The following is a 24,419-nucleotide window of genomic DNA, read 5'->3' as shown; positions in this document are numbered from 1 at the left end:
GAGAGCAATTCATGGCCATTAAAATTCTGGGCTTTCAATATTAATAGTCCATGGGATGGTTTGTCAGGGCATCAAAAACACGTGAATTTTAACCCACTTACTAATTGCATGACAGCTTGGGGAAGTTACTAACACTCCCAGCCTTCATTTTATTGCATGTTAAACAGAAATGGTGCCTCTTTTCCTTCAAGGTTGCTGGAGGTTTGGATAAGGTATTGCAGGCAAAGCACCTGCACACAGAGTCAGCTGCATGGTCACTCTGTGCCAACCTCTTTCCCCTTTCCTCTGCCAACAAGATGCAGCAGCCAATGAGAGCCAACTTTCTGAGACTGCGAGATTCCTACTGTGGGTATGTTACCCACAGATACCTTAACAAGGTCAATGCAATGTCAGTGGTGGATCACCTAGAGGTAAGAGCAAGAAATGCAAGTAGGAAATGACTAAGAAATCATTTTGTCCCACACATGCCTCTTTCTTCCCCAAGTCCTCTATTCTTCAGCACTTATTCACATCCTTATCCAGCCTTGATGTAAAACTATTTCCACCCACGAGTCTTATCTCTCCAACTAGGATGCACTCTTGTAGAAGGCAGGGTGTCTTTCTTAATGCCTTGGCTTAGTGCTGTGGTCATGAAAAAGGAATGTTGAATGTAGGATATTCCAACTAACCTTGACAGTTTCAAGTTTACATCACATGTATAGTGTTGGCCAATGTTACTTAAAAGAAAAAGAATTATCATTTATTATGCTTCTTGTACTTAGAAGAGTTGGATTTGTCCTAGAACATTTTCTAGAAGAGAGTCAAATAAATTATAGCTCAAGAGCTTTTCCGCCCTCAGAATTAATGATAATTAATGATTCTTTGTCATTAATATGGCCCCTAAGCTCCAAGAAACTTAAAGTCACTAAAGTTACAAAAAAAAATTGCAAAAATAATTAAGTATATTTTATATTTAGTAGTGTTATCCAGGAAATGTTATCCTATTTGCATGAGGAATTCCTCTGCTGCTCAGATGGCCCCAAGGAAGTGATCGCCAAGTCTCAGAAAATGGGATTCTACAATTATAGAGGAGAGGCTGTGGTCAACAGAAAAGACAGCCCAGCAGAAAAAGGATGCAGCCTGGGACAGGAGAGTGGTTGGAGGGAGACAGCTGCAGGCCCTTGTTCTCAAAGGCCACCAAGGTTAACAAGTAAGGCAAACTGACAGCATTTTGCAGGACACACTGGAGAACATCAAAGACTTCTTTGTAAATCATCTGCTAAAGACTCCCCTTGGAGCTGCTTCAAAAGCAGAAACTCAGGAATAATGGCCTTAAAACCAATAACAGAGGGCTGTATCTTTTACTCTTTGGGACAAGAACTACACAGAGCATCTAAAAGAGCATCAGCAGAATCTGGGACAAGAAAAATGCTGGCAAGCCTAGGTGTCTTCATCCATTTTGTGATGCTATAACCAAATACCTGAGACTGGGTAATTTATAAAGAACAGAAGCTTATTTTCTCACAGTTCTGGAGGCTAGGAAGTCCAAGATTAAGGTGTCAATAGGTTTGGTGTCTGCTGAGGGCTGCTCTCTGCTTTCATAATGGTGCCTCATTGATGAATCCTATAGAGGGGAAGAATGCTGTATCCTCACAGGGCAGATGATGGAAAAGTAAGCTAGCCAAACTTCTCCCTTTTAATAGGGCACCTAATCCCATTCACGAGGGAGGAGCCCTCATGGGCTAATCACCTCTTAAAAACTCACCTCTTAATATTATCACACTGGCAACACCTGAATTTGGGAGGGGACACATTCAAGCCATAGCACTCGGGAGGTAACCATGGATTTTAGCATGTTACTGGCTCCCCTTAGTGAAGCAGTGTGTAGTTAATACTCCTTCCTTTAACCATACATTATTTATTGCTCTCAAACCAGAGTAGAGGTTTGGATATCCTTCATAAAACTTTTTATAATAATGGCAATAACAGTAGCCTCTCTAATTTATAAGTGGTTCATAAGAACCAGCTACAGTGATAAGTGTACTGCATTATCTCAATTCTCAGCAAGACCCTAGGAGGTAGGCACTATCATGATTCCTATTTTTACAGATGAAGAAAGTGGAACCCAGAGAGCTTCAAGAGCTTTTCTAGCCCTCACAGTTAAAAGGGTGCAGAATGAGGATTTGAACCCAGATGTACTCAATCTAGGGACAGTAAAACTGACTGTAAGAGCAGAGGCTTCAAAACTTCAGTGAGGGTTATCTGAGGGTCTTGTTCGAATTGTGGGCTCTCAGACCACACACACAGTTACAGTTTGAATGGAACTGTGGTAGAGTCCTGGACCTCAGGATGACTCTGAGATGTGTGATTCTTTTTTTTTTCTTTCTTTCTTTTTTTTTTTTTTTTTTTTTTTTTGAGGCAGGGTCTCAATCTGTCACCCTGGCTGGAGGGCAGTGGCATGCTCACAGCTCACTGCAGGCTTTGATCTCCTGAGCTCAAGTGATCCTCGCATCTCAGCCTCTCAAGTAGTTGGGACTACAGGCATGCATAACCATGCTGGGCTACTTTTTGCATTTTCTGCAGAGACAGGGTTTCACCCTCTTGCTCAGGCTGGTCTTGAACTCCTGGGCTCAAAGGATGGGCCGGCCTCAGCCTCCCAAAGTGCTGGGATTACAGGCATGAGCCACCTCTCCCAGCTTTGCATGATCTACCTGATGCCCATGGTCTGAAAGCGCACTTTGCTCAATGCTTCATGTCATGATGCCTCTTTTCATAATTTTCAGAGACCCATGTTAAATATATCACTCCAAGGGCTATGTATGAACACCTGGAGCAATGGACTCAACCTATTAGAGTGAAGGTCCAGAAGCCAGAATGGGCAGGTCAGCAGCTGCTACTTTTAGGATAATTTTCTTTGCTTGTTACTTGTTTCTCCTTGGAGTTGCACCATCTAATAGTAGCATTTTTTTCCCTTTATTTCAAAAGGGAAGGCAGCCAAAGAGAATCACAGAAAAGGCAGCTACTAAAACCACAAGAAGAATCCAGAAAACACAGAGTTCTACTCCAACTCACTCTGTTCCTGTTTACTGAGATGAATCTAAGCATTGAAAGTTTCAACTTAAAGACTTCAAGAGTCTCCACATACACTAGGTGTATATTTTTTACACTTAGTAAAATGTGTTAATTGAAAGTCTAATACCTGGTAGAATTTAAGATAATTTTAAAATTATCTTAAAAGACAGTATAAAGTTTGACAAATATGGTCAGTTCAAGAAATAATTTACATTTCACATAGGGACTATTTTATATTGTTGGGAACAGGTTTTTCAATTTGGTTTGGTTGCTTTGTTTGAGCAAGGGAAGCAAAAGATTATCTACTTTCCTAACAGAATTGTATTTCTTAAGAGATTTGTCATACCAATGTTACCTCTGGTTTTATACTTTTAAATAATTGATTTCTGAGTAAAAGTCTATCTGGGATTTGCTATTGTCCCTGCTAATGCTTTTTATCAATGGCAAAAATTACAATTGATAAAACTAACTTGACTTTACTGAAATGACACATTTTTCTGACTTCCCTTGCAAAGAACATGGCACTTTTTCAAATGTTTATCTACTATCTTCCCATTGCTAGCTTCATAGCTCCACCCATTATTATTCACATTGAGTTAAAAATGGGTTGATTAACGTTTTTAGAAAGGTGACAACTTTTACTTTGTCATTTTAAAAAGTTATGTTTCTTCATGTTGCATAATAAAGGTAATATAAAAGGCCACAGTTGTAAGCATTTCTCATCTGACATTCTCTGATTAGTGTAGCACAGCGTAGCCATTTCTGCATTGCTAGAATAAAATGTTTTAAAAATCTTGTCTGTGCTGCTCTTCAAAAAGTGATACCAAATGACAGATGATAGCATTTTAAAAAGCCTTTTTCTCCTATTCATTCTGTAATATTTGGAGCCTATATTTTTACCATCACAGGCTACAGTTTTCACTTTATTCACTTTGATAACCTCTGTCACCTCTCTGAGTTTAACATCATTCAATACAAAAGTCCAGACATGATCACAGAATCTGTATGTATTTAGAAAGCCTCTGAAACTGATCCTATTCCTGTTCATGTCGGTGCAGATGCTGAATTTACAGCCTTCTCTAACTGAAGTCGAGCTTAGGGGTGATCTGTGAAGACTGTATAAATGAATTCATCCAGGTCCTCCTAAAGATTGTTTCCTAAAGTGTATTTCTGTATAACTGATAATGCTCCAGCTTAAGAGGAAGAAGTCACTGATGTCCTGTGGAGAAGGGTTGTGCAACAGCAAGGACTCGACAGGGGTAGCTACTTTCCCCAACAGCTTCTTCAGCAGCCCCAGGAACTGGAGGAGAGCTGGGCTGATAACCTGGAAGTGCTCAAGGAAACTGGAACTGACACCACAATTGGGGGCAAGGAGGCCTCCACCAATCACCTTTAAAACCAGGGTCTGGAGTCCATGTCTCACAATTCCCAAGCATCAGAAAGTACAAAGCCTGCCCAGTCCTTTTGGCAAACAAAGCAGAGAACACTCACGGCTGCTGCAGTGGCTGGAGAGACCACTTTATACCTTTAAAACACACACACACATACACACACTTCTTCAGGTTTTTCAATATGTTTAAAATAACATGGATTAGAGAAATGTTCCAACTTCTTCATAAAACAGTAGCGTGTCAAACACCAAATTACAAAACTTAAATGGCCCAAGCAACAGATTGGAAGCCCAATATTTCTATATAAATTTCTAAGTAACTGATGGTGGAAAAAACTTGGAGCACTTTAAAAGCTGATGCTTGCGGTCAAAAAAAAGAGATCATAAACTTATTTAAATTCTAAGAACATCATCATGCTACTTGAAGTGACTCAAAATTTTAATGCCGAAAAAGTCCTAGAAGAGCATCTAATAAAATCTCTTTATTTCACAGATAAAGAAACTAGTTTATGATTAGCCCCAAGTGTTATTGCTTCTTTTTCTGCTTTAACATCAAACAAGGTTTAAATCAAAGAAGAGCAAAGAACTTGTCAGGGCTTTTCCTCTAAGAAGTTAGGTTCTTGAGAGCCAGAGTGAGGAATCTGCTTTCAACACAGAGGACAATTGGAGGCCAGCAGAATTTGAAAACAGAAACTACAATGTTGAAGTGCAGAGTGAAAACAGGGATTGATGCTGGGTTGTTTTAAAGTGATTATAAATGGATCAGCTGGAAATTGGCAGTTTGGTGAGAATCAAAATCATCCTTGGAACTCATGGAATGTTGAGTCAAAGTGACACCCTAGAGCTCATCTAGTTTAACTCCCTATTTGCACAGATGAGGAAGTTGAGGCTCAGGGAGTGAAACAGACTTACCCACATTCACACAGCTGGCTAGAAGCAGACTTAGGCCCAGCATCCACCTCTCCTAATACTTGGGCCAACAATCTCTATGTCAAGGCAGGTCACCTTGCAGAGCCCACATTAAAGTGCTGATTCTAATACTGGAGAAAAGAAGTCAGATCTTAAGGATGTGAATAAAGCAAGGAGAGGAAGCCTTTAATTTATTTTTATATATATATATATACACACACACACACACACACACACACTTTCCAGATCTTTCCATCAATGGACACTGAGTCAGCGAGTCACTGGTTAATATAGGAGTGGATTTTTGAGATAGGAGGAAAGGCAATACAGAGCTGGGGAGAGCAAGCAAAGCATCTCAGCTTCCTACTCTTCTCCTGAAATAATAACCAAGCTTCAGAGAGAGGCACTGTGTTTGGTATAAATAAGTAACAGTAAAACAATGAGTGCAAGAAATACCTCATTTTACTTAATTTGAAGTCAAAAATCAATCCAAATGCAAGGCCCCAATTTCTCCCATTATCGGGGCTTCTACCCATGGCTGGACAAAAGTCTCTAGGGATTTTCTACACTAAAAAATTTTAGAGGTGATCCTTTATCAATCTGTCCATACTGGTGTCATTTGTGATGGCACTGTTCAAATCTACAGAATCCTTAGAAATGGAGAAACTGTTAAAGGTTGGTCCCTGGGAGCCCAGGAATCATTGCTGAGATGTCTGAACTCAACACTCTGGGCACACCATCCACCATCCTCTGGAGGTACAACCCTCTCTGAATCTCTCCTTTATTTAAAGTATTGATATGTTGTTCATTATGGATTTTTTTGCATTAATCTTGATTTTTTTAAATAATACGTTTAAAATATTACTTATCTTAATTACTGAGTGTTTTGAAGTCCCCTCAAGTACTCGAGTTGAGTGTCTCACTTGGCTCACCTGAGTTCTGGCCCTGCCTCTCCTTTAGGCTACATCAGACAGTGGGTCACAGGTCACCCCCTCATGGAAGCCACAGACCACAAAATTCTGTCTCCCTCCTGGGCTAGGGAGATATTTCTCTCCATTACCACTTTCCATCTCCCCAACTTCCTCTGCTTGCTTTTCCTCCTCCCCCAGCAGCAAAATTACCTGCAGTAGTTTAATCTCCCTGAGAGCAGGAACCAGGAATCATAAGAGGGTCGGGGAGCTGCTTCTAATACTGTATCTTCAGGTCCGTCCACAACCTTCCCCAAGGCAAGGAAGTCAAAGTTGGGCTTAGAATGGATTTGGAAAAGAGACTGGAAGGAAATTGACAGAGATAAACACTAAATAAATATCTCCTAATGAATGGTTACCAAAAATAATAACAAGTCAGGAAAAGTGCAAAACTGAATGTCAAAAGAAAAATGTCATTGCTAGAGAAAACTGACTTGGGGTAAAGGATTTCTCTTAGTGCTGAGGACATTTTTTTAATAACGGAAACCCCACAAGTGATAGGGAAGGAAGACAAATGGTATAAGAAAGCCATCCAATTAAAATCTTGTCAGTATATTTCCAAACATTGGGCCCACAATGAAAATAAAAATTACAGACTGTCTATGAAGATGTAGGAAATGCAGTAAGAGAAGACATCATCTGGGAAGAAAATGATGTTGAGTGAGTGGCCATAAGAAGTCAGCGATCAGGTTAATGAGGAGACACAAGGGAGAAGGGTGAGAGCGTGTAAGAAAAATAAAGTGAGAAAAAATAAAATGAGAACAATGTCTCAAATATTCAAACTAGAGATGCTTAGAGGACAAAGAAACTAACTGTACCCAAAGAGACATGACATTGCTGTAAAATTCAGAACCTGACAGATTTTTATCTCAACGAAAGCAGATCACAGGAGACATTAAGCCTGAATAGAACTTTTGAGGGTAAGCTGGGGCCAGGAACTGGTTGCAAATGTCAGATGTGAGGAGACACAACAGATCTGAATCTCCTGTTCAAGCAGTTTAAAAGCACATGCGAAGGAAGAGAAGGATCGGAGAGAGATCCACATGGTTAAAGGAGAATTCTCAAGGAGAGAAAAAAATATAGACATGCTTGAATTTAGAATTAAGCAAATTCTAAAAAGAGGCAGAGAAAGAGAGGAAAAGATAGAGGATGGGAGGGAAAATGAAGGTGAATAGAGAGAAGTTATATAAAGAAATAGAAAAAGCAGCTTGGGGATTTTCTGTGAAAAGTTAGTAAAAGAGCAGAATTTACTAGCTGGGAACTTATGTGAACTATCCTACACCCAAATATGACCAACTCCAGAAAGCAGAGACTCATGCCCTGTGCATCTTTCTTGTGTTGCACCTATCGATGTCACTCTCCAGGCACTGGATGACAATGGACATATTCCCAGCCACCCAAGCCTGCTGTTAGATGGCCCCCTTCGCCAGTAAAAGCATAGCCTCACTTTTCTTTTTTTTTTTTTCACCTAATTCAAAAACCATTTTATTCCAAGTTGTTATGTTTTTAAGAGTACAGTTAATCAAACTTTTTTTTTATTATTATACTTTAAGTTCTAGGGTACATTTGCATAACGTGCGGGTTTGTTACATATGTATACTTGTGCCATGTTGGTGTGCTGCACCCATCAACTCGTCAGCACCCATCAACTCGTCATTTACATCAGGTATAACTCCCAGTGCAATCCCTCCCCCCGTCCCCCCTCCCCGTGATAGGCCCCAGTGTGTGATGTCCCCTTTCCCGAGTCCAAGTGATCTCATTGTTCAGTTCCCACCTATGAGTGAGAACATGCGGTATTTGGTTTTCTGTTCTTGTGATAGTTTGCTAAGAATGATGGTCTCCAGCCGCATCCATGTCCTTACAAAGGACACAAACTCATCCTTTTTTATGGCTGCATAGTATTCCATGGTGTATATGTGCCACAAGACTTCATGTCTAAAACACCAAAAGCAATGGCAGCAAAAGCCAAAATTGACACATGGGATCTAATTAAACTAAAAAGCTTCTGCACAGCAAAAGAAACTACCATCAGAGTGAACAGGCAACCTACAGAATGGGAGAAAATTTTTGCAATCTACTCATCTGACAAAGGGCTAATATCCAGAACCTACAAAGAACTCAGACACATTTACAAGAAAAAAACAAACAACCCCATCAAAAAGTGGGCAAAGGATATGAACAGACATTTCTCAAAAGAAGACATTCACACAGCCAACAGATACATGAAAAAATGCTCATCATCACTGGCGATCAGAGAAATGCAAATCAAAACCACAATAAGATACCATCTCACACCAGTTAGAATGGTGATCATTAAAAAGTCAGGAAACAACAGGTGCTGGAGAGGATGTGGAGAAATAGGAACACTTTTACACTGTTGGTGGGACTGTAAACTAGTTCAACCATTATGGAAAACAGTATGGCGATTCCTCAAGGATCTAGAACTAGAAGTACCCTATGACCCAGCCATCCCATTACTGGGTATATACCCAAAGGATTATAAATCATGCTGCTATAAAGACACATGCACACATATGTTTATTGTGGCACTATTCACAATAGCAAAGACTTGGAATCAACCCAAATGTCCATCAGTGACAGACTGGATTAGCCTCACTTTTCTTTTGGAGGGGACCATAGCATTCTTTGTCACACAGGCAATGTTAATAGCTCTTGCAATCAAGGTAAAACAGTTTCTGTTCGATGTAATGTGATCCTAAACATGAAAATCATAAGATAGTTCAACAGTTCCTTTTCACTTTTAAATTAGTAATAGTCATCTGTGGTAATGCAGTAAAATCCTATCAAAGTCATTTCATATTTTATTTTGAGTTCTTCTTGTATAGGATCTAGGTTAAAGAAAAAGTCAGAATATGAAAACAAAAGTTATAGATCATTCTTCATTGTCTATATTTTCATCATGTGTAACAATTGAGAGTAAATATATCAATGTTTATTAAATAGTGGGTTTACTTCCAAAAATGCATCTGTCTACCAAATCTACAAAGTATTACTTCACATAATTCTTACTGGTTTTGTGGTTTATTTTTTGACTCGTATTTCCATATACTGCACAAGAGTTTGGTAACATTTTGGCTAATCAGACAGGAAAGGAAAATGGTAGATACAGCTTTTTATCACACAATGTCCCAGGCTAACAAATTGAATTTCTCAGTTTATTCTGACATGAACATTTTCAATAATGTAAGTCAGAAAGTTATGCATGGATAAGGAATACTGCAAACATATTCTCTACATTGTAGTCATGTCAGTCTTCTTTTATGGTGGGAACTCGTTAAAGATTGAAACACTCAATATAAATGCTGCAGGCACTTTTTTTAATGAGAAAAAAATAAACATAATTCTCAAATGGTAATTTTGCTGGATGAACAATTCCTTTAAGAGAATTAAGTAACAGTTAAATCCTGCCACATGGTTTGCTTTCCAAATATGACAACAGATAAATTATAATAAACTTCACAGGTTATTATCAGGAGATGAAAAAAGAGTGTGCGTTAGAGGCACTGAGCATCTAAATCTGTCAGCAAATATTCAGACCTCCAGTTTGCTCAGCTCCATACTAATAATACAATGTACTTGCTCAATCTCTGTGGAAACACTATTGGATTTGAAGTCAGAAGTCTCAGATTCGAATTCCAACCCACTTTGCCTGTCTGCTGCTGTTTCCTCCCAAATAAAATGAGAGGTTTGGACTAATCAGGCCCAGGGGGATGAAGGAAAGAGAGGGCCATGGGAAATCACTGCTTCTCTGAAATCCATTATTGTTGGGTGGAGTGTGCATCCACGACTGCAGATTTTTCAAGAGAAGCCAGAAATCTAGATTTTACTATGGTATCTCCTCATTTTTATCCATTGGCAACAAATTAAATTGTTTCAAAAACAGGGGGGAAAAAAAAACACTGAGTAGGGGACTTCCCTTTCTGACCAAAATGAAGTAACAAGGATCAGACTTACCTTCCCATCTGAAAAAAAGAAAAAAATTAAAAATCCACAAACTGCATGGAACCATGGCTTTCCAGGCACCGGACATCAATCAAAGAAGGGCAGTATCCTTTGAAAAATGGAAAACGAGGTGAGCCCTACAATTGCCCCAGCTTGAAAGAATGCTGAGCAATTCAATGGTGAAAGGATAGTCTTTCTGGCAGGGTGTGGTGGCTCACACCTGTAATTGCAGCACTTTGGGAGGCCAAGGTGGGCAGATCACCAGAAGTCAGAAGTTTGAGACCAGCCTGGCCAACATGGCCAAATCCTGCCTCTACTAAAAATACAAAAATTAGCCGGGTATGGTGGCGCACACCTGTAATCCCAGCTACTCAGGAAGCCAAGGCAGGAGAATTGCTTGAACCCAGGAGGCGGAGGTTGCAGTGAGCCATGATCGCACAACTGCACTCCAGCCTGGGCGACAGAGTGAAACTCTGTCTCAAAAAAATAAAAAAATTGATATTCACATTAAAAAATGAACTTCTGTCTATACCTCAGACAACTGTTCAAAAATTAACTTAAAATAGAGACCTTAATGTATTATAAAACCTAAATTATGAAACTTCTGGAAATAAACATAGGAAGAAACCTTTTTAATTACTATGACTGTGGAGTGAATCTCAAAATAATTATGCTAAATGAAAGAAGGCAGAAAGAAAAAAACACATATTTTATGATTCCACTCATAGAAAAGTCTAGAAAATGCAAACAAATCTATAATGATAGAAATTAGATGAGCAATTGCCTGGAGGGGCTAGAACAGGAAAGGAGACTGCAGAGGGGCATGAGGACACTTTGATGGTGCTGAATATGTGAATTATCTTGATTGTGATGATGTTTTTACCCACTGTTAAAGGAAAAGCTTCAGACAATTTAATTTAATAGAGTTTAACTGAGCAAAGAATTGAGTAGCCCCCGTAACCAGAATAAGTTCAGATTAACTCTAGCGCTGCCAATGTGGACAGAGAAGATTTATGGACAGAAACTAAAAGGGAGGCATGTTAACGGTCAGATTGGTTACAACTCAGCATTTGCCTCATTTGCACACGGTTTGAACATTTGGCCACCTATGGCTGAAATTCCGTGACTGGTACAGGAGTAGGTTACAGTCTGTTTCCGTATGTAGGTGGGTTACAGTTCACTATGTACAGAGAAACCTTTAGGCCAAAGTTAAAATAAGTAAGGAAGCAGCTTTAGGATAAACAATTTAACATTGTGTATACCTTTATCCAAATGATGGATGTCATAGGTGTGTACCTCTATTGAAACATATCAAACTGTATGATGTATGTGCAGTTTATTGTGTGTCAGTTACACCTCAATAAAACTGTTCAGCATACACATGTGCACATACACACACACACACACACACACACACCGAATGCCCCAAAAAATATATATTGTAGGCAAAATCTGGCACGCTAGCTGCCAGTTTTCCATCTCTGTATTCAGTGGCATCTGGAGCCATTTCCAGTGATCTGTGATTCTTTGAAATTTATCCAAGGCTAAAGCTAAGATACAATTTCCATACAGAGTAAATGTAACTATAGGAAAGCACGCTAGAAAATATCTGCGGTTGAAAACTTAGATATATCGAAAGTATGTATTAGCATATGTAATTACTGCATATTGATATAATGCTTGTGTAATCATTCATGAAATATGTAAAATAGATTGTTTCAACAGATCCTTATTTCTTTGCTATTTGGTAGAGTGTATAATTTTCTCAGTGCTCGGGGGGAAAAAAGGTACAAATCTATTTCGTGCTGTATTCCAAGAAAATGAAATCATGGTATCACTAGGAGTATTATAGAAGATATTCTAAGAACTCCTCCCTTTTCCAGCAATTGTGAAACATAGAAGCACATAGAACTTACACATTATATGAGCAGCATTCACACAATCAATGGTTTAGGCACTGTGTTCATTCTAGAGCAACATATGCATTATTTCCAGAGTGTCTTAAAAAATGCTTTGACTACACACATACCTATATCCACATAAACATACGCAGATAAAGTAACATTAGAACATATAAACAGGTGTACAAAAGAAATCTGTATGCACACATAATCATAATATAATGTCTAATATTTGCATTGGCACACATTATATATTATGTAAAGAACACGTATGTTCACAGTTTCCCATTTTTCTTGTATAAATGTATTTATGGAAGTGTGAGTATATTGTTGCTCATAAACATTTTTCCAGTTTTAAACTGAAACGGCTCAAAGAACTTTGAAACAGAGGTGAATGGTTGTCTGGTAACCAGCTTGTCATTAGCCTCCCCACCAGTATCAATTTTCATTTGTCATCAGATAAGCCTAAAAGCGATGGAGTTGATATAACCCAGTTCTGCAGGTAAAAAGAGTACAGACGTATTTTGTGGCAGACTGTAACATGAAAAGGGGCCTGAGGAATGTCACTTGTTCTGTGTCAAAACAATACAATAAAGAAATCTATTGTCTATGGGTCACCCTCATTTTGCTCAGCTTAATACAGGCGGAGTCCCATAAGCCACATTCTGGAATGTGGTCCTTTCGTGCAAAGAGGCACCATTTGCAAGCTGCTAGCTTTCTTTTTCTTCTTTTAATTGTGTGTGTGTGTGTGTGTGTGTGTGTGTGTGTGTGTGTGTTTAATGCTGGTTGCACTAGACATAGGACAATTTTCATAGCTCAAATTACAAGTAGAATAAGTGTCTTCTGTACCTTGTTTATGAAGTTCCAGACAAGTTCTTAATAGGAAAGGTAAATAACACTGCTCCACATTCACCTCTTTCTGCTTCCATTAATGAACGCTGATTAACAAGGCCTCTCATTTTGTTTCGGAACAATACATTTGATGTCTGACCACTGAAAAATTTTGATCACCACCTTTAGGACAGATAATTAAGGAAAAGGTCATTTTCTTGGTTGAGGGACAGTGAAGAAAACTGATCTAAGGATACCTGTGCTGCTAGGGCAAGTTTGAAGATCTTTCTAATTGAGCATTCTTCTGCAAATGCATTGCAGGTGGATTTCCCCCCCCCAGTTCTTAAGGAGGAAAATTCATAGTTAAAATACATGTATGGTTAAAAATAAATATAGCATTGGATTAAAATTCATAAGAAATAACTAAAACATTTATATACCAATAACCCCGAGTGCTAAATGTAAATTGATAGGATTGTTAATCCAGGAAAGGTCCTTAGTAGAGGATCTCTTTAACAAAGTAAAGAAATCTAACTTCAATAAACATTCCTGTTGCTAAGACAGCAGTAGGAATTTAATGCTTTGGTAAAGAAAATGCCTCCTGCCTCCTGAAACAATAAAAACAGCTAATAATGATGTACCATTTATTATGTGCTAGATGCCATTCAAAATATTCTTTATTTATTAATTCATTCACTTCTCAAAGCTATGAGGTAGGCAATATCATTAGCCCAGTTTTATAGATGAGAAATCCAAAGCAGACAGCAGTAGGGGAAACTCACCCATCACACAGGTAATAAGTAACAAAGACAGGATTTGACCTGGCTGTCCGATTCCAAAATTGAAGTTGTTAAGCACCACACCCTCCTGCCCCTTGAATCTACAGAGCACTTCCTTACTCACAAGACCCCCGTCCCCCACTAAATGACCACCTGTAGGACACACTGCTTGCACATGGTCGGTCAGATCTCTTCCAAGCTGCCCCTGATCTGTGGCACTATCCCACCACTCCCGTTCGGTCCATTTTCCCTACTGCAAGTCTTCTTTCAAAATGAAAAGTTTGTTATTCTTATCCAGTTACATTTACTGGTAAACAGGGCTCTAAGAGGATGTTTTGATGGGAAGAGAGCATCTAAGAAAAACAGGACTCCTGGGAACGAGAGGTGGCAGCCCCGGTGGTAAAAGAAGAGAATTGGAAGGAGCGTGAAACGGACATTGCTCAGGGCCAGTCTAGCCAGATTTGGGATTTTCAGGGACTGGTTTCTAGATGTTTAGCACAACTCCAGTTACTGATCTATTGACAGCCATTCAGTCTTGCTCAATGCTATTCTATTGAGGACCACAGTGAAACCAGGGACCGAGTAGCGCACGGCATTCCTCCATCTGGCCTGGAAGAAGCTTAACATGATGCCATGTCCTCCTAAAATCTTGAGAGAGAAAGCAAGGTCTTCAAGAGGGCAGCCTAAAATTTCCACAAATGAGAGCCGAATGCTCTTCAGAAAACAGTATTGGCTGGGAAGTGAAAGAACAAGGTTGTCTACATGGGGTGCTGTTCTCTGACAGTGTCAGAGAGAAAGAGATTCTCCCCACAGAAGACATCTAGAAAAGTAGGGTTAATTTCTTTCTGTGCCAGATCTTTTTCCTTCCCTTCCCTGGATTTGGAAGTCTGGATCTATGGCAGAAAAGACCACAGGAGTGAATAAATAAAATCGTGACTCTGTCATTTTATCCCGACACCCATCATTGGAAAAAAAGCATCTGAATGTCCACATATATCACACATTATAGCTTATGAAATAAAAAAGGAATATTTATAAACAGGTCTTTGCATAGACTGCGTATAACCAGACCAGACATTTCCTTTAAAGAAACAAAATCAGAACTGTGAAAGTCCATTCATATAAAACTAGGCAAATTAGGACATTCTTAATATTGAATGCATATGTTGTGCTTAATTAAATGTCAGTCACACTTTCAATACATCATAGTTATACATACACAGTAAACATTTTACATGTTTTATTATGATGTTGTATTTATATAGATAGTTTTACCATTTACAATTTTGGAATGCTTCTCTGACTTTTATAATTATGTTAGGAAATGTCAACAGTTGAATTCTGAAACAAAAATATTGCATAATCCTCCTTCAAGGTTCTAGATCAGTTTAGAAAGAATCAAAACCGCAAAGTGAAATGTTGAAGTCTTTCATTTTTGAAGCTACTGATGTTTATGGATAAGGATTTTCTCAATGCCATGAAACCAAAACACACAGAAAGCCTTGATTTTAAAAGCCAATAACTTTGATTTCAGATTTTTGTGCTCATAAAAAAGGCTTTCTTGATGTCAGTGAAATCAATGACTCCTCAAAGAGTAAAAGTTAAAATTAGATTTTATAAAGAAATTTGTACCAATAAAATACCCCAAACCCTCCTTTGGGATGTCATGCTCGTTTTGTATCAGCCTTGGCACTGACTTCCTTCTCCAAAGTCCCATTCCTCTGTTCAGCTGCCTGCCACTCTGTTTCCAGCCATCTATCCTAAGCCACTTCCAATTGCCCCCCGCCACATGCCCCTGTATCATCAGACATTTGGGGTTGTTTGGGGTCACTCACCCTCTAGTTTCTGTGATCCTTGAATCTTGCCTTTCATATCTGAGTGGAAAGATGGAGAATGGCAGGTTAAGCCAGGCTCCATAGATAACAGAATCTAGCCTGACTTTTACGATTCCTGGGGTGGAACAGACCCAGGGTACAGCAGACACAGATGTGAAATGTTCCTCATTAAAAGAGCAGTTGTTAGAGCATTTATTATGATGATGTTGGCAGATCCCGGACACACTGGCCATCCAAGAAGGTGATAGCAAAAGGGCTCTCTGGACAGAGGTCACCTCCTTTCCTCCCTTCAGCATCTGGCCTGTCATCTGTCCAAGCTGCCCTGTAAGTGCAGGCAGCTCATGACAGCAGTGGGAAGAAGGTCATGTCTGATGGGGCTTCCAGCATATGCCACGAGGCAGGGGAGTTGGAGGGAGGCAGCTGACCCTGTCCCAGCCTCAGAGCATCTCCTCTCCAAAACCTCCAGGGAGAAGCCATGAAGGTAGCTTGCTTCCTGAGTAAACAGAAATTCTTCTGGAAAAGTGTGCTTAGGAAAGGCAAGGCCTCCATTTAAAATCTTCCGACAGGGTTATACATGTTTCTTTATAACCAGGCAAGTGCTGATTAATTGCATAATATTCAGCTCTTAGTTGGTGCTGCCTCTCAGGCTTTAGCCTGCCTGACCTAGCAGCTGTTGAACTTGGCTCCAGGCATTTATGACTTTATTTTGAACAAAACTTTAACATTTTCATTTGATTTTTCCCAACTCGACTATGCAACTCAAAATTTGTTTTAAATTTTCCGGTCTCTTTTTTAACACCTCCTCCCCACCCCTTTTTCTCCTTCTCCTTCTTACAGCTGTAGCTTTGGAATTTGAGTTGGTTTTCTTTAGGCAGCAACAGATTTTGTAATGCGAAAGAAAGGAAGTTTGCAGGAGGGGAAGGGGGTAGAGCAGAGAAGGGGAAGGTCATTTTACTAATTCTTTGGATCCCCTCGGAACAAGTTAGAACCTAATACTATATAAATATTGAAGTGCACAGTAGAGTCAAAGTATTCAATAAACATTTACTGTGAATGGAGGCATTAGGAAAGGCTTAGACCCCGCCTGAATTCCCATGAAATTTGTAAATATTTCCTTCATTTGTTCTCCATTTACAATTAGTTGCGGTCAAGCTGATCAAAGCCAGAAGAGGCCTGTTGCATGTGAACCCGCATCCCTCACAATGACATCCACAAAGCAGAATGAAATATGGAATATCGAGTTTCCAAGGATGTATGAACTTGTAAAAAATCTGAAAGAATAGGAGGTTTTTCACACTGAGTAATGTGAAACATTTGGTGCGGATTGTAGGCCTCTGAAGAGGAAAAGAGAGAGCCAAAATCCATCAGGCTATAAAACAGAAGCAGGCCAAGCAAAAACAAGCCTCTTTCCTGGGCATCCAGTGATTTAGCTGTCACAGGCTCTCTGCCCTCCAGAGGTCCCAGCAAAGAAGGCCCTTCAGCAGGACAGAGAGGAGGCACCAGGGCCCCCTCTGGGATGATGGTTTTCCAGTGGTCCCTGCTCAGCTCCACTCCTCCTCCCTCTCCTTCTCTGGGTTTCTGGATTGTTAAATTACTGCTCCCCTGCCCCAACCAAACACACACACACCCCTTTCAATTAATGCATTTACAAACCATTTCCAACCTGACAGGTGCTGAAGTTAATTGGGCAAGTACTTGGGTAGGATCTCTCCATTTTTAACTGTTCTGGCTCACTCCTCTCTCTCTCTCACACACTCTTTTGCAGATCTGCTCCTTTCACTGTTGGCTGGGGCTGGGATCTCCTTTTGTGACTAATACAGGGTGTTTTAATTGCTTCCTATGCTTTTCCCAGCTGTCAGGCCATAATAAGGTCTGAGGTGGGGACATGGGGCCTTAAGTTTACATTCTTTAACCTCCAGAAATTCATAAGGCCATGAGGCAATGTCTCCTCCTTATTAGAAACCTGAGCGGCCACTACTGCTGCTAGCATAATAAAGGACAACACAGTAATTCACAAAATTTTCAGAAGGAAATAAGCAAGGCTTATCCACCAAGGATTTCAGAAGCATCATTTGCAGCTCTCTTTAGAAAACGCAAACAATCCTTCTCTCCTCCCACTACTCACTCCTGCCCTCACCCAAGGGAGCTGCCTGCAACCTCCTCTCCTCCCCTGATTTTTTAGGTGGATATACTTTGTTCAAAGTATATACTAGCACCAAAACACTAGGAAGGAGAGGAAGGCTAAAATCACTATATTTTTACCAAGGTGGGGAAAGGTTCATTGGGAGGATTACAAATTATAGGGGATTAGGCAGGGGTAAACAAACAATAAATAAAACCGAGTCCACGAAAACTCAGTCTCCCATACCCTATCACAAACACACACGCCCTCCAGGTCTTCACCCTCATTTACTCCAAACGATTAGATGAAGAACCAGTAGCCTGTACAAACAGCAGATGATCTTAGGAGGGTAGGGAAGGGTCACCTTTGAACTGAAAGCCACTGTGCTTTCACAGACACTGTGAGACACCAAGCTCTTCTTTCAGAGAGAGATTTCCAAACCTCTGGATGGGAGCTTCCCTGGGCTCCTGCAGCTGGACTGAAGGGTGTTCCCTTGAGCTCAGGAGAACTGATATAAAACAATATGCAGTGCAGAAGGGTGAAATCATGACATTCATGGAATCCAAATGGAGCAAAAACCATAACTTGACCTTGGATGGGGGCCTTCGGCTTAGAAAAACTGAATCATCCCAAATCTTTCAGAATTTATTGGGCATGGCAAAAGCAGAACATCTTTAAATGGTGTCCTAAATAGTCTCCAACGCTTTCATGAAACAAGTAGCTATACCCAAGTCATATTTCAGCAATTGGGTCACAAATGACTTGAATGTCACGAGTTAGGTGTGTTTTCAAACGAATGTGAGTTGATCATTTTCAAGAGAAGTGTAATCAAAGGAAAATCACAACTGGAGACTTAGCTAAAACCAACTTTGGCTCAACTAATTTAGCTTGCTCAGATGCACACCCTTTGCCAGGATGTCGGTGATTACAGGTTCACTGGGCAAAACCATCCAGCTCCACACAGAGAAGAAAAGTTGCTGCAGTATTTTTTAAAATGGACACCCATCATCCATTCCAAGAAACCACATGTTACCATACCCCATAAGCCACTTATACATCACTGAATGCAACCCATTCCTCTTCTTTAGAGGTAACCACTATATTGAATTCTGATAATTTATAGTGTTTACTATCTGTGCAGGTATCCCTAAACAATATGTAATTCAACTGTCTATATTAGAACTTTACAATTATGGAATTATAGCAATATGTTCTTTTTAGTGACTTGCTTTTTGTACTCAATATTATGTTTATGAACTTGGTCCCTGTTGATGCACATAAAGAGTATTTCATATTTATGGCTGTATAGTATTACAGCATATGAGTATACATCTTTCTATTGATGAACAACTATATAAATATGTTACATATTTTGTTCATAATTTTAAAGTGTCATTATGAACATCTGTGTCTCACATGCAAGATCTCCTCTATAGTAGATATCTGGTCATGGAATTGGTAGGTCCTAGGGTCATAGGGTATGCTCATAATTCAATGTTGCCAAAGTCATTTCCAAAATGGTATACCAGTTTCTACACCCAATAGCAGTGGATGAGAATTTCTGTATCTGCAGGCCCTAGTTACGACTTGGTATTGTTAAAGAGTTGAGTATAAAATAGTAGGTTTCAATTTGCATTTCCCTGACTAGTAATGAAATTGTCCATTGACTCGTTTTTCATGTGAAATTGATCCTTTAAAATTGTTATTTCATTTGCCCATTTTTCTATAATGTTGTTTTTCTTTCTTATTGATTAGTAGGAATTTGTGTCTTCTGGATAATACATTCACTCAACGTATGGTGTCTTTTAATGAAAGTAAATTCTTAATTTGATGTGTTTTAAGGAATAGAAATTGAAATTGTAAACTAATTTCAGCAATATGTCCCTTCACTGGTTATTATCTTGTGTCTTGTGTCCTTCTCTACCATAATATCACAATAATTCTCTCATATTAACTTTATAGTCTTGCCTTTTTCACATTAGGGTCTTTGATGTACCTGAAATTAATTGTTAAATATTATGTGAAGCAGGAGTCAAATTTCATTTATTTTCCAAATGGATAACCAATTGTCTCCACATCATTTATTAAAAACATATACTTTTGCTTTCACTTTGCCAAATAATCATAACAAATTCCATGTATTCATGGGTCCATTTGTGATCTCTCTATTCTATTCATGTAGTCTATTTCCTACCCATATGCCAATATACCTATTGGGTAGGGCAACTCAGAGGGAAAAAAATGTAGTGCCTTCATAGGAACAATAGCAAGACTGACAGCTGAGCTAAAAAAAAATATTGGAATCAAAGAAATAAGAAAATGTACCCAGATATGGTTTTTTAATTTTAATTTTTATTTTTTTTCTGCTTGGGGATTACAGCAATTCTTGAACCTGTGGCTTGAAGTCTTTCATCTATTTTAGAAAATTCTCAGCTGTTACTTCTCCAAATATGGCTTCTGCCACCTTCTCCCTCACTAACTTTTGTTAGTCATTTTCACTCTGTCTCATACGCCTCTTATGCTCTTTCTATAGTTGCCCATGTCCATCCTTTATCATTTCATACTTCAGTAGAGATATTGCATTCTGATCTATCTTCCAGTTTACTCATTCTCTCATCTGCTGTGTATACTTGTTAAATCCTTCCATTGTGTTGTTAAATTTAGTATTGCATTTGTCCATTTTAGAATTTCCATTCGGCTCCTTGTTTCCTATTCTTTGCCAACGTCTTCCATATTTTATTTTAGCTCTTTTAATATGCTGATCTCAGTTATTTTAAACTCCATATCTGTTAACTCTAATAACTGAATCTCTCTGTTCAGTACGCTTGTATTGTATCTTTTTTCTCTTGTTTTTTGATTAGGTCTTAGTGATATGGTTCGGCTGCGCCCCCACCCAAATCCCATTTTGAATTGTAGTTCCCATAATCCCCATGTGTTATGGGAAGGACCTAGTGGGAGGTAATTAAATCATGGGGGTGGTTTTCCCCATGCTATTCTCATGATGGTAAGTTCTCATGAGATCTGATGGTTTCACAAGGGGTTTTCCCCTTTGCTCAGTTCTCATTCTTCTCCTTCCTGCCACCATGTGAGAAAGGACATGTTTGCTTCCCCTTCTGCCATGACTGTAAATTTCCTGAGGCCTTTCCAGCCATGCTGAGCTGTGAGTCAATTAAATCTCTTTCCTTTATAAATTACCCAATCTCAGATATGTCTTTATTAGCAGTATGAGAATGGGCTAATACACTTATATTTTTGTATACTCAATTATTTTTGATAGCATACCAATTGTAGGACAAATTATAGAAGTAATATACTACTCTGAATGATGTTATTATTCTCCAGAAATTATTTAATTTTGTAGTTAATTTTGCAGACAGTTAGGGTAGGAGCAAATCACCTTAATCCAATAAAAATTAGGCTGTTTTGAGCTCTAGTCCTGTGAGGATTTGACTTGTTCAGGTTCACTCTTACTCCTAGCATATAATTCTTTAGGGTCCCAACTGAAAGCCTGGGGTGTTTATCAGAGCACCTCCTTCTCAATGGGGCTTGACCTATTCCTTTTGTCACTCCAGCCCTGTTTAGAGTGCTGAAAGCTCTGGCCAGCTTCTGAATCTCTCAGCCATCGCTTTTGATTTCAGAATCTGCATTCACCTCAAGATGAAAAGCAACCCCAAATGCTAAACTCACTTCTCTTGTGGCTTCCCTCTTACTCCAGGTCTTGATTCTGAAAATTCTCTCTGCACCTTCCAACAACCTTCTGTATGTTATCTAGCTTTTCTATAAAGATTGGTCTGGAATAGTCTAGTCAGTCATTACTGGAAGCAAAATTCTAGTTTTTTAATTTTTTTTTATTCTGTGATAAATGCTATCTTTCTAAAATTAGTTTTCAATTATAGTTGGTATGTAGGAATGTGTTTGATTTTATTAAATTGATTTTTATATCCAACAACATTGTCAAACTCTGCTAGTAATTCCAGTCATTTTCTTAAAGATTCATTATGGTTTTCTAATCAACCCTAGTTATTCATATCATCTGTGAATTATAGTTTTGTTTCTTCCTTTCTAAGGCTTACATACATATAATTTATTTTTCTTATATTACACATTGTTTGGGAATGCCAGTACAATTGAACAGAAGTGGTGACAGAGGCAACTTTGTCTTGTTCATGACTTTCAAGATAATGTTTTCAGGTGAAAGCATCACATTCCTTGATTTCAAAAGATATTATAAAGCTTTGTTATCAAGACAGAATGGTACAGGCATAAAAACAGATACATAGACCAGTGTAACAGGATAGAGAGCTCAGAAATAAATCCATGTGTTTATTGTCTGTTGAATTTCAACAAAGGTGCCAAGAGCATACAATGAGAGAGAGGGACAGTCTCTTTAATATATGGTACTGAGAAACTGGCTAGCCACATGCAGAAGTATGAAACCGGATCCTTATCTCACACCATATACAAAAATAAATGCAAATGGATTAAATACTTAAATGTAAGACCTGAAAGTATAAAACTACTGAAAGAAAACATAAATTAAAGAGCTCTACAACACTGGTCCAGGCACTGATGTTTTAAATACGATCCCAAAAGCACAGGCAACAAAAGCAAAAATAGGCAAAACAGATTACATCAAACCAAAAAGCTTCTGTACAGCAAGGGAAACAATTAACAAAGTGAGGAGACTATCCACAGAGTGGGAGAAAATATTTGCAAACCATACATCTAATGAGGATGTAATATCCAAAATATGTAAGAAACTCAAACTACTCATAACAAGAAAACAAATAATCCAATTATAAAATGGGGAAAATAACTGAATGACATTTCTCAAAAGAAGACATACAAATGGAAAACAATTCACGAAAAAATACTCAAATCACTAATCATTAGGCAAATGTAAATTAAAACCACAATAAGATATTACCTCACACCTATCAGAACAACTACTATTAAAAAGACAAAAGTGTTGGCAAGGATATGGAGAAAAGAAAACCCTCGTACAATATTGATGAGAATGCAAATTAGTACAGCCATTTTGGTAAGGAGGTTCCTCAAAAAACTAAAAATAGAACTACCATATGCTCCAGCAATCCTCTGTCTGGGTACATATCCAAAGGATTTGAAATCAATATGTTGAAGAGTACCTGCACTCCCATGTTCACTGCAGCATTATTCACAATAGTCATGATATGGAATCAACCTAAGTGCCCATCAACAGGTAAGTGGATAAAGAAAATGTGACATATATACACAATAAAATACTTATTCAGTCACAAAAAGAAGGAAATCCCAGCCAGGCGCAGTGGCTCATGCCTGTAATCCCAGCACTTTGGGAGGCCAAGGTGGGCGGATCACAAGGTCAGGAGATCGAGACCATACTGGTTAACACGGTGAAACCCCCGTCTCTACTAAAAATATGAAAAAATTAGCCAGGCGTGGTGGCAGGTGCCTGTAGTCCCAGCTACTCGGGAGGCTGAGGCAGGAGAATGGGGTGAGCCCGGGAGCTTGCAGTGAGCCCAGATCGCACCACTGCACTCCAGCCTGGGCGACAGAGCGAGACTCAGTTAGAAAGAAAGAAAGAAAGAAAGAAAGAAAGAAAGAAAGAAAGAAAGAAAGAAAGAAAGAAAGAAAGAAAGAAAGAAAGAAAGAAAGAAAGAAAGAAAGAAAGAAAGAAAGAAAAGAAAGAAAGAAAGAAAGAAAGAAAGAAAGAAAGAAAGAAAGAAAGAAAGAAAGAAAGAAAGAAAGAAAGAAAGGAAGGAAGGAAGGAAGGAAGGAAGGAAGGAAGGAAGGAAGGAAGGAAGGAAGGAAGGAAGGAAGGAAGGAAGGAAGGAAGGAAGGAAGGAAGGAAGGAAATAAATCCTGTCATTTGCAACAACATGAATTAACCTAGAGGACATTATGCTAAGTGAAATAAGCCAGACACAGAAAGACAAAGACTGTATAATCTCATTTATTTGCAGAATCTAAAAACCTTGAACTCATAGAAGTAGAGAGTAGAATGGTGGTTACCAGAGGCAGCAGGGAGACTGGGAGAGTATAGTAAAAAGGATATAAAGTTTTAGTTAGACAGTAGGGATACATTTTTGTGGTTTATTGAAAAGCAGGGTAACTATACTCAATAGTAATGTAGCATATATTTCACAATAGCTAAGTGTGTAAACTTCAAAGGTCTCACCACACACAAAAAAATGATGTTAGTGAGGTGATGGATATGTTAATTAGTGTGGTTCAATAATTCCATATTCTATACACATATCAAAACATCACACTGTACCCCATAAATGTAGATAATTATGATTTATCCAATTAAAATAACATTAATATTTTTTTTAATTTATTTATTATTATTAAACTTCAAGTTGTAGGGTACATGTGCACAACGTGCAGGTTTGCTACATATGTATACTTGTGCCATGTTGGTGTGCTGCACCCATCAACTCGTCATTTACATCAGGTATAACTCCCAATGCAATCCCTCCCCCCTCCCCCCTCCCCATGATAGGCCCCGGTGTGTGATGTTCCCCTTCCCGAGTCCAAGTGATCTCATTGTTCAGTTCCCACCTATGAGTGAGAACATGCGGTGTTTGGTTTTCTGTTCTTGTGATAGTTTGCTGAGAATGATGGTTTCCAGCTGCATCCATGTCCCTACAAAGGACACAAACTCATC

Source organism: Chlorocebus sabaeus, chromosome 12 (genome assembly GCF_047675955.1).
Source record: "Chlorocebus sabaeus isolate Y175 chromosome 12, mChlSab1.0.hap1, whole genome shotgun sequence".
In the NCBI taxonomy this organism is placed as follows: Eukaryota; Metazoa; Chordata; class Mammalia; order Primates; family Cercopithecidae; genus Chlorocebus; species Chlorocebus sabaeus.
Note: the sequence above shows the minus strand (reverse complement) of the source record.